The sequence below is a fragment of the Nothobranchius furzeri genome, chromosome 1 (assembly GCF_043380555.1).
Source record: "Nothobranchius furzeri strain GRZ-AD chromosome 1, NfurGRZ-RIMD1, whole genome shotgun sequence".
Classification (NCBI taxonomy): domain Eukaryota; kingdom Metazoa; phylum Chordata; class Actinopteri; order Cyprinodontiformes; family Nothobranchiidae; genus Nothobranchius; species Nothobranchius furzeri.
Genome location: NC_091741.1, coordinates 61,973,728 through 61,990,229, shown reverse-complemented (window position 1 = coordinate 61,990,229; position 16,502 = coordinate 61,973,728). Strand labels below are relative to the sequence as shown.

Here is a 16,502-nt window from a genome sequence, read left to right as displayed (position 1 = left end):
CCCTCTCGGATGGTGCGCTCGTTGCACTAACGCACACGTACCTGCGTGCGACTCTGGCGAGCAAAGGGAATCTCTCCCGGTTGTTGCTCCACCATGCCAGGGGGGGTTCTTTAGGGTGGATGCATTCCTCCTGCAGGTAGCGAGTGAGCTCCAGCTCGGCTGAAACTCTCTTCAGGACGGTTGCAGAAGCAGTGCTTGTCCGGGACTTCAGCAGGTCTCCAAGCGTTTATTTATTTATTTATTTATTTTTTTTGCCGCTGGTGGCAGCTCTGTCTCGGCCAAGGACTCTGGCTGCGCAGCAGCTGACGTACTGAAAACCAAAGTGCTCCCAAAGGAGCGAAGTAACGTTTCGTTTTGATACCAGTGCAGCCATCCTTCTCAACATGCATCATTGAGTTGAACCAAGTTCAGTAATCGCGGTGGCCCATGATGCAGCGCGGTGGGTTTCTTCATATTGCGATATTTCATTTTTGCGGTTACCGCGACAGCCCTAGTGGAAGCTGGAATCAACAGCAGACACCTCACACCTTGGTCTTTTCAGGGGGTGTGGCCGCTGCTCTGGGACCTTCTGGAAGATGAATTTTCATCATGGTCCCCGTGGGTCACCAGACACACTGCGGCTGTGAACTCCATTCTGGCTGGCTATGTAAAAACAAAGAAGCAGCACATTTATAAATGTTTAAAAGAGCATAAAATCACGTGTAACAATAATCTGTAAAATAAATTAAAACTAGAAGGTAATGATAAAATGTTTACATAGAAGATTATTAAAAATAATTCACCTTTGCTACAGGGAAGGTTTCACGTCAGCCTGGACAAGTACATTCATGCAGCTAAATCAGTCTGACAGCCAGTGTCTTGGGTAGATTTAGCCTGAAAAAAAAAATAGAAGCACATTGTTGTTGGAGTTTATAGTCAGATAATATACAAAAGAATCTCCTATATAGGCGCTTTATAACATTCCTAGTGTGTGATCGTTGTTATAACGTAAAAGTCAGTCACATATGATGTGGAGAGCCTGAAATGCGACCTCCTGAACAGAATTCCTCACAGAACCTGTTCACAAGCTGGATTTCACGCTGTAATGCTGTCTGTCAAGTGCTGCGTCAGTTAGAGCCACTGTTGCAGAAATGCCGACTGACTAGCTAAAGGAAGTGAACCACGTCTCTCAGACTTTGCATTTAGGTAGGGAATTGTCTTTAGAAGATGTTAAAACGTTTATTTAGCTTACTCACCTCAGACTGGAGCCCACCGTGGTGGGGGAGCAGAGTCGGTGGGCTGCATCTAAATCGCGGAAGAGCCACGGTGGGCAGCCTCCCTCTTCAAACGGAGACGTGCAGAATCGCGGGTAAAATGCCCACAGAGCCACCGCAACCATACTACACTACACCTACTCACCAATACTAAGACGATATGGAGCACTAAACCCGAAATACTTTCCCAATTACACTAACAGCCAAACACTAACTAAACTACAATATCCAACAGCCAAATCTAACACTAAATAAGTATTTATAACACTAAAAGATATGCTAAGACTAGGATATGCTAATGCTATATGCTAATGCTGAACTACCGCTGACCTCCTACACTCGCTTGCAAATCCAACTCCCAACTCGCCACAGGGCGTGGCCGAGACGCTCGTTGCTTTTATAACTTTGGCACGGAGCTGCTACGTAGTACTCTACTGGTTTACGTAGTACTTTACTCTTTAGCCATTGGCTAAAATTTATTCAAAATGACTCAAATTCTATGTTTTCAGCTGAAGGTGGCGCATTACTGTGGTTTTTAGACAGAATTTTTAATTTTTAAAGAAAATGCACCAAAATGCTAAAATAAAGAATGCACACATTTAAAACACTATTAGACACTCATTTATACAGTTCATCAGCAAAAAAAGTTAATTTAGACGTTACTTGCTCTTTAATGTTTAATGCTAACTAGCAAGATGTTTACGCTAGTCAGCCATTTTAGCGTTTGACCAGAAATACAATTATACTCTTGGACTAAATTATTACCAACTCACGATTCCTTTCTTTCTTTTTTTGCCCATGAGAAGAACTCGCTGAGCTGCTGCCGTCTGTCTCTGACACCTGAGTCTGCCCTGGCTCTGACTCCTGCTTCACTCAGCCAGCCTGTCTGACTCCCTGAGGGGAGGGGCTGTGTCGGAGAGAAGTCCGCGGTGTCTTTCAAAATAAAAGCTCGCGAGTCAAATATTTCAAAATCAATCTTTTTCTTCTCCATGTTATTGGGGGGGACAAATGCGCGTTTGTCAAGTATTGGAGGGGACACGTCCCACCCGTGTCCCCCCCCCCCCCCCACCCACCCACCCCCCCGGTTCCTACGCCCTTGCAGGTTCTGGTAAATGACACAGTCACATGAGTTGAGGTTTTTTCAGCTCACACCAGAAACTTTTATGAGATTTGATATCATGCAATTCATATCCACATGTAATATTATGATTTTGACGTGACCTTTTGTTGTTGAAAGATGATTAAATGAAACCTTAGTCCGAAGATACTGGTAGCATCAGTGGTTTACAGTGTAATCAAATTTCTGTTCTCAGAGAATCGATGATCTCGATTTCCCCGGAGGACTGTGTAATTACAAAAGCATCATTAAATTATGAAAATATGCAACATACGGCAAGAGGAGGGAATGCTTTTATGTGCTCTTGTAAAAACTGATCTGTTGGAAAATGAGAATTAAGAAAGAGAGGACTGTCTCCTTTTTCTTCATTTGAATCTCTTGAAAGACATCAGAATACACTTGTTGGTGCTCTTCCTACTTACTCCCTTGAGTGTGTTCCCATCAAATTTTTAACTGCGACTAATAAGAGAAATAGGGGTAGATGGCTATTTTCACTTTGCGCTTACATGTGAAACTCAAAATGACTGATCATATTTCAAAAACAACTTAATTTTTTTTTCAGTGAACTTCTTCTTTCCATAATCATCTGAACAAATGTGTTACTTTAAAAAAACATTGTTTTTCCTTTGAGAATCAAAGAAGTTTTCAGAGTGATCCAAAACTTCTGAGCAGTATTTTGCATCTAACATTTTAAAGCGTTATATTCCTGCTCATACTTGATGTTTGAGAGAAGCGCTCATGGAACTTGAATCTTCTGTTTTTGCTGACACCTTCTACAGACCCGGTGTTAGGAAACGGATAACAGGCTGGGAAACAGCCACGCAGTTGAACTGTGGTTGACAGGCAGACAACCAGCAACACGCAATGTTCAAACAAAAACCTTGAGGAAGAAGAAACGACACCCTTTCAGATCTTCTCACTTGAACACATAAAAGTCTTTTAAACACACAAAGCTGTCTGTCTGTATTACTTCCTTTTCTTAGACGTGGGAATTACTTTTTCTTGCACTGGATCAGAATAAATGTGGAAAGTCCCTCAAAAAATCTGGATCAGTTCCTCCCAAACCACGAGTTAAGATTCAGATTGACTCACATGCGTGTGGCTGGTGGGTCCCTTTACAGCAAGGGTATGAAATTTTTTAATAAGTTTATTTCCCAGAGCAGGGGAAAGTAATATCTCACCTGGGTCTTCTGCTAAACACATTTAAAATGCTCTCATCCAGACCATTAGATTTTGTGTAACCGTGGAAGATTTGTAGGTGAGAAAATGTTGTAAATTGTGTTTCATTTAAGAGAACTGTGGTACTGTAAAGGTACACAACTTAAGTACCAGTAAGGGCTTTGGGGAGTGAGTGTGATTCAGCCTCACTCTAAATAGTCCAGTGGAGTTCATCCATCTTGGCAAAACACACACAAGAGCCTTGGCCACAGTTGTTACACTAGACATGGTTCTTTGCAGAGGAATGAGAAAAAAAATCTGAAAAATAGATTGTTGGAGCATAAAAATTTAAAGAAACTATAATTATGGTGATCCAACATAAAAACAATCAAGAAAACTAGATATTACTGTAACAGAAATTCAAGATTAATTCTTGTGATCAGACAGTGATCTCCAGCTGAAGCGATTGGCAGCCGAGTGTGAGGCAGCTGGGATGAAAATTGGTTGTAAATCCGAGACCGTGGTCTTGAATCAGAAAAGGGTAGAATGCCTTCTCCAGGTCAGGAATGAGGTACTGCCCAAGTGGAGGAGTTTAAGTATCTCGGGGTCTTGTTCATGAGTGAGGAAAAAACAGAGCGTGAGATCGACAGACGGATTGATACTGCATCTGCAGTGATACAGGCTTTGTACTGGTCTGCCGTGGTGAAGAGAGAGCTGAGCCGGAAGGCAAAGCTCTCAATTTACCGGTCGAACTACGTTCCTACCCTCAACTATGGTTACGAGCTTTGGGTAGTGACCGAAATAATGAGATCATGGATACAAGTGGCCAAAATGAGTTTTCTCTGCAGAGTGACTGGACTCTCCCTTAGCAATAAGGTGAGAAGCTCTGTCATTTGGGAGGGGCTCAGTGTAGACCTGCTACTCCTCCACACTGAGAGGAGCCAGTTGTGGTGGCTCGGGCATCTGATCAGAATACCTCCTGGATGCCTCCCTGGTGAGGTTTTCTGGGCACGTCCAACTTGGGGGAAACCCAAGGGAAGATCCGGGACACGATGGAGGGACCATGTCTCTCGGCTGGCCAGGGAATGCCTTAGGAGTCCCCCGGAGTTGCTGGCCCAAGTAGCTGGGGAGAAAGAAGTCCTTAGCCTACTGACCCCACAACCCGACCCTGGTTAAGCGGTTGAAAATGGATGGATGGATGGATGATTCTTGGGGTTTCAAAGTTGTTTCCACCTTTCCTAGGTATGAACGCCTGAGCCATATTGTGGTCTGCATAGTAATGTTGGCCTTGTGTCGCACTCGTCCAACATAAGGACTTTATTGTCTGGTGAAATGGTTCTAGTTCAATTGGAGCCTCTTTATTTAATTGGTAAAAGCTTAGTAAGACTTATTTAAAAATTATGATACATACCTTCTGTTTTTTCTCATTTGGGGAATGTATATTTTCAGTTAATCTGTTTTTTTAATGTACATTTATTTATATTTAGTTTCAATAACTTGTCTCCAGCCTGTACATGGTATTGACTACAAAACTGAAATTTACAGCAAAGCAAAGTATTAAAAGAAAAAGGTAGGATTAAAGTCCAATCAGAAGGGAAAAAAGACCTCTTCACTTTAAAAAGTTTATATCGTTATTGTTACCAGATGGGCTTTAAAAACTATCTATCTGCTAAATAAGTTTCACTGAAAACCAACATCATCAAAGTGAAGATGAAGAGGAAAGAATACTGAATCAACAGTTGTTACATGTAGTTCACTGGTTTGTGGTTAAATCATCTTCATCTGATCCAAAGGAGTTTTAATTAAGGCAACTAGACTTCTTTGGCTTCTTGAAGAAGTTGTGGTTCTCATCCAAGGAGGCTTGCCAATGCTGACTGGAATATGGGAGATTCAAGCTTATAAATTTTAGTTGTCTATTGTTGCATAATGAGCAGAAACTACACATGAATACCCCTCCCTCCCTGCTCCCTGAGCAGCGCCTATAATGCAGCTCTCAATCGTAATCTCAAAAAGCTTCAGTCTAGGTTACACCCTCCTGCATCTAATCAATAAGACTCCCACACAATAGAGGCTAACGACTCATCAGGGGGTAAGGAGGAGGGATATTCATAGGTAGTTACTGCTCATTAAGCAACAGTTTCTAAGCTTGACCCTCCCATAATACAGTCAGAATTGACAATGTCCAGTTGCCTCCATTCAAACCCCTTTGGATTACCATGACCTGGATGACTGACAACCTTCAGCAGCATCTTGATCTAACACGAAATGGGAATTAAAGAGCCATGTTAGTATATAGACGACTAAAAGACAAAGTTTTAGTTACACAACCATAGTTTATTACTGATGTCATCACTTACAGACTAAAGAAGGGCCAACCATAACTGCTGAAAGGTGAAACAGATTTGAATGACTAGTTAACAATTTCAGAAAATGTTGTCATTATTACCAAGTATTTTCCAATTAAAAATATCTTATCAAAAAAACTGGACCTAATCCTGTCAAACAAGGTGTCTGAGAATGAGAGTAATGATCAAATTAAAGCAGAACACAAGGTATTTCACTTGGTCTGCTTTTGTGGGAACACACTTAAATTCTTGAGTCATTGTATATTAGCTGAGTCACACTTCAGTAGAACAAGAAATGCAGATGATGTCATTTTTTTATCTTTGAAATTAACCTCAGATATTTGCTTCTAATCCACACATTTTCTCATTTGTTTTATATTTTAAAACTACAAAATCACATTTCCTGTCCAGAATCTGATTTGCTGGTCCAACAGACTGATCGGCTGGAGAACTGGTGCCGTTTGTGTTTTACCTCTTGTAAAGTTCATGTTACTCTACAAATGAACATATAGGCAACATTTATTGTTGTAATCCACTACACGCAGTACAATGTCTGAGGGTAAATCCTGTTGTCCAGTAAGGCTAATGATGGAGTCCTTCAAAATAAAAGTTCTGAATAATTGTACTTTGCTTTTATTGATGTCCACTGAGTTCAAGAAGAAGCATTCAGAGTTTTCAAAAGATTATTTGTAGTCCAGAATAAACGATGTCCCTATTTACAGCAAGGTCCTTTGTGTTCTCCTTGTTATGATCTTCCAGACCAGACTGGTGGGTCCACCTGTTTCAGGAGAAAAAAAATATGAAGAAAATCAGAGACACAAAAGGTACAGAAACAAAATAAAATCCTTGAATAAATTCTGTTTTGCAACAAGCGTCACCACTGATGTATTAGAGAGAATTCTATTGGCATTCTAAAGTGTTTCTATGCTGGCACTGAAAAAAATAGGCAGCAGCAGATAGAGAGTGGGTTGTCTTGCAGGTTTGAATTCTGTCATTGTGTCCTTGGGCAAGACACTTAACCCACCTTGCCTGTTGGTGGTGGTCAGAGGGACCGGTGGTTCCTGTGCTTGGAAAGCCTCAGCTCTGTCAATGTGCCTCAGGGCAGCTGTGGCTACTTTGTAGCTCATCACCACCAGCGTGTGAGTGAATGGGTGAATGATACAATTACATAAAGCACTTTGGAGTCGTCTGGCTCTGAAAGGTGCTATACAAGTATGGGTCATTTATCATTTATTAAAATCCTTCTTAACTCTCATTAGACTTTTTTTTTTTTACATGTCTCAGATTTCATGCGTTTGATAAACAGATTAAGTGGCTGAGGGCTTGATTGAGGAGGCAGCTGAGGCAGAGGAGGGTGGCAGTCTGGGAGTCATGACATAACAGGAGGTTGTAAGTTTGATCCCAGCTCAGAGAATGCTGCTGTTGTGTCCTTGGGCAAGACACTTAACCCGCCTTGCCTGCTGGTGATAAGAGGGACCGGTGGCACCACGGTTTGGCAGTCTCGTTGCTTCCCAGGGCAGCTGTGGCTACACCATAGCATCACCAGCATGTGAATGTGTGTGTGAATGGGTGAATGACTGATTGTGCTGTGAAGCACCTTGGGGGGCTGTCGAACCCAAAGAAGGAGCTATGCAAATACAGGCCATTCATCATTTACAATGTATTTCAGACCCTAATCAAATATGTGTGACACCTGAACCTTGACCTTGAACTTTATATGTATAATTACGTGGTGAAAGAAGTACAAAGTAAGTTATTATTATTATTATTATTAATATTAATAATAATAATAAAAATAATACATTTTTAAATGCGCTTTACATTTCACTGAAATCTCAAAGTGCTACAGCAGAATTCAAGTCACCTAAAATCCAACACAAACATCATGCAAAACTAAACAAGTTAGAACAAGTTAAACCGCAGCAGTATGAAAAATTTAAAAAAAATGGCTGCTTGAATTAAACTGTTTTCAGCTGTTTTTTAAAACACTTCACACTCTGTGGTGCTCTCAGTGATTCTGGGAACACGCTCCACAAACGTGGAGCAGCAGCTTGAAAGGCCCGGTCTCCCATGGTGTGAAGTTTGGTCCTGGGCTGTTGCAGGGATTGGGAGTTGCTGGACCAGAGATGAGGTGATGAGCGGAGTAAGGAGCTCTTTAAGATAGACAGAAACATTTCCATGGACACACTGATGTAGGAGATTGGTAACCAGTGGAGAGTCAAAACATGCATGACTAAAGCAAAACGCAGCAGTTAGCTGGGTAGATGGTGCACTAATCACAAACTGTGCAATCCCTGGATGTGCTAAACAGAACGGAACTCAGAGGGTCAAAGGTCATTTTTGTGTACATTTTCAAGTCAGTTTTAAACTCAAGGCTAAGTCAGCATCTTACTAAGCTGAACCTGCTGGCCAAGAAATTCAAATGTTAGCTTCTAAAATGTCCATTTTTAATTTTTTTCCTGGAGGTTAGCCTGTTTCAGAACAGATGCAGTCCTCCAGATGGACTGCCATTCACACTGACCACTGTTTGTGTTTTTGACATGACAATTTTAAAAATATGCCTGTAAAAATAACATGAATACACTGTGAACTGATGTCATTAATAAAGAAAATCAACGCAACACGGGTTTTATTTTGAAATACACCAGATCCACCTTGCTGAAACACACCTCACTTCCTGTCTGGCTCATGTAATTTCGATGAAGTCATGACAATCAACATGCAGCAAATTCTAGACTCCACTCAGACATTTTTCAGTGCTCCACACCCAGATCTGCACCGCGCCACAGCCGATTTCATAGCGACGCGTATGGAGTCCTAACCGCATCTGTTTGTAATCAGATGAAATCAGCAGTATTTCAACCTGCAGCAAGCAAACATGCTACAGCTACTGTCATAACTATACAATTTCAAGACAGATTAACTGGAATTTTTTTAACATTTAAATTTGCAAAAAAAAAGCTCAAGAAGGTCTTAGAGCAGATGAGAAACTTTCATTTTCCTGGTTCTTAATATCTGCGCATCGAGTGCCTTATGATGATAACTATTATGTTTGTTGAATTTGGTGAACCCAAAACAAACTTTTTGGCTCCTGCTCCAACAGAACAGAACAAAGTGCTCAAACCTAAAAGTCAATTTTCAGAAAATTTGTGGATTTTTTTCAAGAAGGCTGGCGAGCCGGATTTGTACTCGCATCTTTGGATTTCCATTTCTAGTTCACTCGCTGTCACTTTCTCCAAAGACCTCCATTCTCCTTGAGATTAAATTGCCTGTCATGAAGCTTGGTGGCTGACTGGCAGCTTCTCTGCTCCACTAAAAGTACATTCTGGAAAAGACTCTCAAGGAGTGAAACATAACAACCTTCATAACAATGTCCGCGATCAATTCCAGCCGGCTGTCAGACAACAGGTTTGACGGACTGAGGGGAGCCATCCCTGGACTTGTAAGGTCCTATTACTGATGCCAAACTTTGGATGGAAAACAGACAGCCATGACGGCCCGGTTAGATTAATTCACAAATGGGTTGTTTGACAAAGAGCGTGGCGAGTCGCAGCATGGCAGCGCATAATGTCATATAAATTACCCCCAATTACACAGAGACACAGAAACAATTCAAGAGTACGACTTCACGTGAAAACCTGCATAGATTTTCTATATTTTTAGGCAGCTTGAACATTTGTCTGGTCACTGAACAGGCTGTATTAAATCCCCCTCCATCTTTGAATCATTTACATTCCAAGCTGTCACTGTGATTAATGGGGTACTAATTTCAGAATAATTTCAGCCTGCAAAGACAAAGAGCTGAGCTGCTTCTTGTCACAAGAGAAAATGTCTCTGGAGATCGATCTATACGCTATGTCACTTTAGGAAGCGGCAAAATCATTAATGGTATTTGAGTAACTGTCTGAAACAATGCTAAAAATACTGAGAGGGGAAAGTCTTCCCTAGGTGTTGCCGATGTTTAATTGGTGGCTGACAAGAGCTGATCTAACTGGCAAAGCATTAATTTCCATTCAGAGCCTGAAGTGAGCGCAGAGGAAGGATTTAACACAGCAGGTGTGAGAATTGTGTTTGTGTAATTCAGCTGTGTAATTGGCACGCTGCCGCGTCTGTCTGAGCAATATGTTGTGTATCATATCCACCGTGACAAGGCTTTTCATCATGGTAAAGGTTTAACCAGAAGACTTTGGGGAGTGAATTTGAATAATGAAATTTTTAAAATCAGAGAAGAGAAAATGGAGACGAAATTGTCAAAATTGAAGTTCATGAGCAATGGTTTCTCCAACAGGGTAAGGGTGAGAAGGACTGGAGGGATTTCTTCTCTGACAGCACATGAACGTGCTAAATTCAAAGAACGTATGATGAGTTCTGAAGAGATTATTTTTATTTGGCAGGGGGAAAAAAACCTTTGTTTAAAACCCGCATGTGTGGCGGAAGACTCGGATGCAGAACTCAGCAGGCAGGTGGGTAACGATGCAAAGTGTTCCATCTTTTAGTTCTTTTAAAAACACGGAAAGTTTTTATTTACCTGCATCGTTTTGTTTGCGGCTGCAAACTTCGTCAGGCTGACTCTGATGGTGGCGTCACTTCCTTCTCCGTTCATCCGCGGGCAGCAGAGGACATTGTTGCCCTCTGCTACCCGCTCTCCCCTCTCCGATGATGCAGTCCCATGCACGGTCCAACGAGTAAACTCCATTGTCTCTGTTCATGGTCCCGCATCCACGTCTCCTAATCTCGATAGCTTATTTTATCCATCTTTTGTATTTCTGTTGTTCGGTGTTTATGATCCTTGTGTTGTCCCAGTCCATTATATGGTTTTCTCTTGTGCAGTGATCTGTTACGGCTGACTTCTTTATTGTGCTTTCTGCTTCTTCTTTTGCTGCTCTTGTGTGTTTTCGACTTGCCTCTTTCTCGCACTCCTTTCTGTGTTCTATTGTTCGTGTGTTGAGTTGGCGTCCGGTTTCTCCTATGTATGTTTTATTGCAGAGTTTGCATGGGATTTCGTAAACGACACCACATTTAAGTCCAGCTGATATCTTGTCTTTTGGGTGTACTAGTCTGTTTCTAACTGTTGTGTATGGTTTCAAAATAAACACACCAACTGTTTCCTGGATGCCAAACAACAGCCTTCTGCGTCACAAGTCAAGATAGGTGAGTCCATGAACCTTAAGTGACAGTGTGAGGTAGATCTGTCAGAAATCAGCATTTTATCTATTTTCTATCAGAAACTAATGCAGGATATAGGGGTAAATGGCAATTTCATGATCAGCCTGCATGAAAGACTCAGCCACTGATCATTCTCAAAAATAAAACAACGAATGGCGGATACTGTGAAATATCAGCATTAGATGATATTAGTCCTATGACAGTCAAATAAATGCTGAATTTATATATATATATATATATATATATATATATATATATATATATATATATATATATATATATATATATATATATATATATATATATATATATATATATATATATATATATAGTTTTTGTCCTGTTATTCCCTGCAGCAGCAAATCATGTCAGTATTGTGCTGGAATATTTTAATCCACACTTATGAAAGCATCTGGCTTCAATTTTCCAAAACACCCAACTTATCTGTGTTTTTACTGTTAAGTTAGAATGAGAAAACACGGGTTTCCTAAAGACATAGTAGACTTGTGCTTCATGCAAACGTGACTTCATCTAAGGACTGAAAGTCCTCCCACTCTATCTTCACTTCCACTTTTAGATAGTTTTTCTGTTTGTTTTTCTTTTGCTATATAAGGTTTTTACAACTTGCTTCATGGTTAGCACCGTTGCCTCAGAGCAAGATTATGGGCACCGTTTAATGTGAAGCTTGAAGGTTTTTCTTGCACGCGTGCATGTGTGTGTGTGAGTGTGTGTGTGTGTCTGTGTGTGTGTGTGTGTGTGCGTGTTTGTGTGTGTGTGTGTGTGCGTGTCTGTGTGTGTGTCTGTGTGTGTGTGTGTGTGTGTGTGTGTGTGTGTGTGTGTGTGTGTGTGTGCGTGTGTGCGTGTGTGTGTGTGTGTGTGTGTGTGTGTGTGTGGAGAGAGGCTTCAGTTTTTCTCTCACAAAGTAAAAAATTGTGGATGTTGTTGGTGATCCAAAAATGTGCCTCCAGTTGTCTGTATGCCCCTGTGATGCACCTGTTGGAGACACAGCCTGTCCCTGGCACCGACTCCCACAACACCGGATGGAAAAAGCAGGTATAGAAAACGGATGGATGTTTTCCCCCATTTGCTCTGGTTGTTTGACCATCTGCCATTTCAGCAAGTATACATTTAATCAAGCCCTAATTTTCCTGGGGGACATCTCACAGGCTGCACACATAATAAAATATGAAAGCATAATGTATAGGGAACAAATCTACACACAGATGGTGTCATTATTGCACGGCCATAACGGTGAGCTATCAACATTTACTACCTTGATGCCAAGTTGAAACAGAAACCTGTCCGCTGATAAAAAAAAAAGGCTGTTTCACTTGTACAAAGCAGTTTCAGCCTGAGTGAATCACTGCTTTAGTAACTGGAAAAAAGTTTGTGGTGATTTTTACATTTGTGTTGGATTTATAAATGATCTCCATTTTAATAGTATGATTTTCTTTGTTTAGTATAATAAAAATGAATAAAGGCAAAAATTAAAACAAAATTCAGTGACAGTGTGATAGGAGACTAAGCTCAGAAGGAGACTTTTAGGGTACTTATGGAGCTTAGCGTCGGTTCGGTCCCTTCCGGTACCAGAATTTGGTTTCACGCACAGGTCAGTTTTGTGTTTTCGGTTCCGAGGCGACTCTTTTTTTCAGACCTTCTCCCCAGCAGTCAGACTGGGACTGCTGGCGTCACTATAGACTGATTGGCCGGCTGAAATAATGCCTACCGCCTCTGATATACGAGAAGAATGAGCCAGCGGGGGTTCCCGCATGCACGATTCATTTTCATGCTGGATGCTGTTGAGTAAACTTCTGTCTGTAGCACAGAGCTGCAGCCAAGTGGGAACGGGAAAAGAGAGTGAGCTCTCTCTCTCTCTCGCTCTCTCTCTCTCTCTCTCTGTGTGTGTGTGTGTGTGTGTGTGTGTGTGTGTGTGTGTGTGTGTGTGTGTGTGTGTGTGTGTGTGTGCCTGCCTGTCCTCTTCATCGGAGCTCTTGGCCCAGCGAGCAGACCGCTGCTCAGGGGTAAATGCAGTGTGTGTGGCACAAGACTGAGGACACACACTACAAATTAATAAAATTATGTGGTTCAGAGTCTCTAAAAGTAACACAGCTCATGTCTGCCTTTGTTTACCTTATGGGGAGGCTAAGTCTGCTCCCTTTCCGGTCGGCTCATGGGTCATGGGAAGAACGAAAAAATGAATACAAGTCAACGGGGCTAAAAAAGCTATTTTTTAATCCGCTTTGCCTTACGCCCTGGATCGCACATATGTTGTACTGCAATTTAAATGAAAAGCAATGATGGGTGTTTTGACATCTTTGTAAAAGTTCGTCTTTTTTTTGTGTCCTGTCCGGCTGTGAAGAAAACAGAATTGATGTCTGAATGCTGGTGACAAGCCTTACAGATTTACTCTCAGGTGGAGCATCAAAGCTTCTGCTTTCAATGTCATGCCTCATACTTAAAAATGTAATGTTATTGTTTTTTTTTAATGCTTGTAATTCTGACCAAACACGGAGACAGAGGTGAAAGAGAAAGGAAGAGACAAAAGGAGGAGGAGGGGGGGGGGGGGGTTCCACAAAAATAAACAATGAATGATGAACAAGAGTCTGCCTCTAGACCTGCAGGAGGAGAAAAAAATAGAAAAGGAACACACAACAATACAACAGGAGCAAGCTATCACTGCGTCAACCTGATGAGGAAATATAAAATCAACATTGTTTTACTGAACAATCATGATAATAAATCACAGTGCATTTAGTGCCAACCACAGCCTTAAGATATGTGTTGAACGTGCCCAAGTCCATACTTACGAGAGCACCATGTGAGCACCTGTGTGCGTACCCTCGCTTGTATATGTAAGGTTTCTCTATAGGAGCGTCCAATAGAGTGTGAGGGGCCACAGATCTGCCCCCTAAAGATGCGTAGGAGATGGAAGGAGCTCCAAGTCTCAGAGATCCAGGAGCTGCCCCAGAGCGCAGGGACCCCAGGGAGACTGGGTGTCTGGGTCGATGACGTCACTTTCGTGAAGCGCATTTGTAGTCTTGGACTTGTTTTTACACAAAACCTAAAATATTGCTCCCCCGTTCGAAAATAAGCGAGTTCTTGGTATCAAAATGTGTCTTTAGAATTCACGGACATCATATCCATGGTACAAAACATGCGGAATTAGTAAATAGCATTTTTAGCCCCCATTGACTTGCATTAATTTTTTTGTTCTTCGGGGGACCCATGGTCCGGAAGTGGGTGGGCGTGACTTAGGCTCCCTATAATGGAGGACACCGCGGACTTTCCCGCGTGTATTAAACATCGCCCATAGGATTTCCACATTCCTGAGAAGTCCATCAGATTTATATGTGAACACTACACCGCCCGCTCAAGACCGAACTTACGCCGTCAAGCCCCACCAAACCCCGGGTGTGCCGACGCTAACGTGTAAGCGACGTTAGATTCTTGCTGTGAAAACGACATGGGTCCTTTTCCAGTTAGTTCACCAGTGTTTAAATATTTTAACTTCTGATGGAGAAATAAATCAAACCATCAATAAAAACATTAATATCCTTAATTAAATTCAATAAATAAATAAATTTTTTATTCATGAATTTTTCCAAAAAAGGTGACGAATCGAGAACAGAAGCAAAAGTCTTCCCAAACACTTTTAGAGGTTCTGAAATTTCTCCAGAAGCCCCTCGCTTCTGTTTCGCTGTAGATTTTCTCTCTACAGTTGCTGCAGGCATCGTCATAATAATAATAATAATAATAATAATAATCAGTGTTTTATGTGTTCTTTTAATTTCTAACTGACAGTCAAAGATCCAAAGATGAAAAAGGGACTGGTGGTTTTGTTTTTTGTGTACTTCAATTTTATGCTCAGACCAGAAATGCAAAATGTGGAAGAAAGAGCTCTTGGACTATCTTTGTTTTTAAGTTTATTTTATGAGAACAGCTACAATTTCCAAAATTCACATTACATGAAATGATTTTATATTTTTACAACTGTTATTGTTTCATAATATAAAAAAAATAAATACATAACATAATGCAGAAGATGCTATGAATGTATGGGCATTAGTCCTGAATGTCATAAACTCGTGGTGTGGTACCTACTATGAACATATTACAGCTGGGCTTACTTTCGTTCATTCGTTCATTCATTCGTTTTTTCATGCATTCGTTCGTTCATTCATTCATTCATTCATTCAGAGTTGCGTTGATGAAGAAAATAACATGCGCACAATGCAAACATACTTAGTAATACACTACTAAAAAAATAAAGGGAACACAAAAATAAGACATCCTAGATCTGAATGAAAATTTTTATTTAATTCTTTGACCTTTACATGGTTGAATGCGCCAACAACATAATCACACAGAAATTATCAATGGAAATCAAATGTATCAATCCATGGAGGTCTGGATTTGGAGTGACTCTCAAGATGAAAGTGAAAAACTGCAAGCTGATCCAACTTTGGTGCAACATCCTTAAAACAAGTCAGAATGAGGCTCGGTAGTGTGTGTGACCTCCCTACAACGCCTGTGCATGCTTTCCACCTCTTGTCTATTCCTTTTGCACACCGGTAGATTAAATTAATTGTTAACCAGTGTTCTTTCCTACATGACCAGTTTGATTTCACACAAGTGCGAGTGACTTGGAGTTGCATTGCTTGGTTTAAGCGTTCCCTTCAAGTATTTATTTTTTTGAGCAGTGTGTTTTGTAATCGAGTCATCAATGATTGTTAAAATCCTCACTAGCTAAATTCTAAGACATAAAGCTCGTCTTGAAACCTGATTCTCCTCAAACTGCCAAAGACTCTTATCTGTTTCACTCTACAGCTGAAGGATGAGCCAGGACTGGAGGATGTAAAATGATGATACAAGTGCAAACAGCATAATGAAAAGCTGTGTTCTGAACACACAACACAGCGCTAGCAGGCATTAGAGTTTTTATTCTGTTGTCCCTCTCGTATAAAGCAGAACACAGCGGGCTCCTGATGTCCTCTTTGAGGATTCCAGTATTTATCCATATAAAAGAAACAGTTTAGTCGTCTTGTTTCCATTTCAGCCGTCGAATTTACTAAATTCTTTGCACGAGTTCTGTTCATCCCTTTGACTGTGCCCCTGGGCTTTCTAATAGCCAGTCACAGCTTAGCTTTACATTTTCAATTCTCGGTGTGTGTGACTGAGCCACGGAGGTGAGTATAGCTGGAGGTTCCAGCATTATGTAGGCTGTTTTTCTAAAAGCTCAGCAGAGGTGAGGAAGAAAAGCGTGAGCTCCTGCTGCTCCAAGCTGCCTGCAGAAAGATTAGAAACTGAAGAAAGTTGTGTCTCCGGCTGAGTTCAAAGGTGTGTGAGTTAGATCAGCTGGGTAATGATGCTGCTTTGAACAGGTTGTTGTTCCGTGTTTGTATTCTGTTCCTCCTCTCACTCCCATCTTTTTTTCTCTGGTGTAACACTACAGGGAATTGTGCT

At 41.2% G+C, this 16,502-nt stretch overlaps 1 protein-coding gene across 3 annotated transcripts in view; it reads right to left on the bottom strand.

Moving 5' to 3' along the window:
- Nucleotides 1-5,827: 5,827 nt before the first annotated feature.
- Nucleotides 5,828-16,502, bottom strand: part of tafa2 (TAFA chemokine like family member 2) — a 128,736-nt gene continuing 118,061 nt past the window's right edge. For 2 of the 3 annotated variants that reach the window (XM_015953753.3, XM_015953770.3), the window contains exon 6: nucleotides 5,828-6,651. The gene's annotated coding sequence lies outside the window, so the exon portion shown is untranslated. Of the gene's footprint in view, nucleotides 6,652-14,945; nucleotides 16,325-16,502 lie in introns of those variants that run through there. The other variant, XM_015953762.3, reaches the window with a different exon arrangement.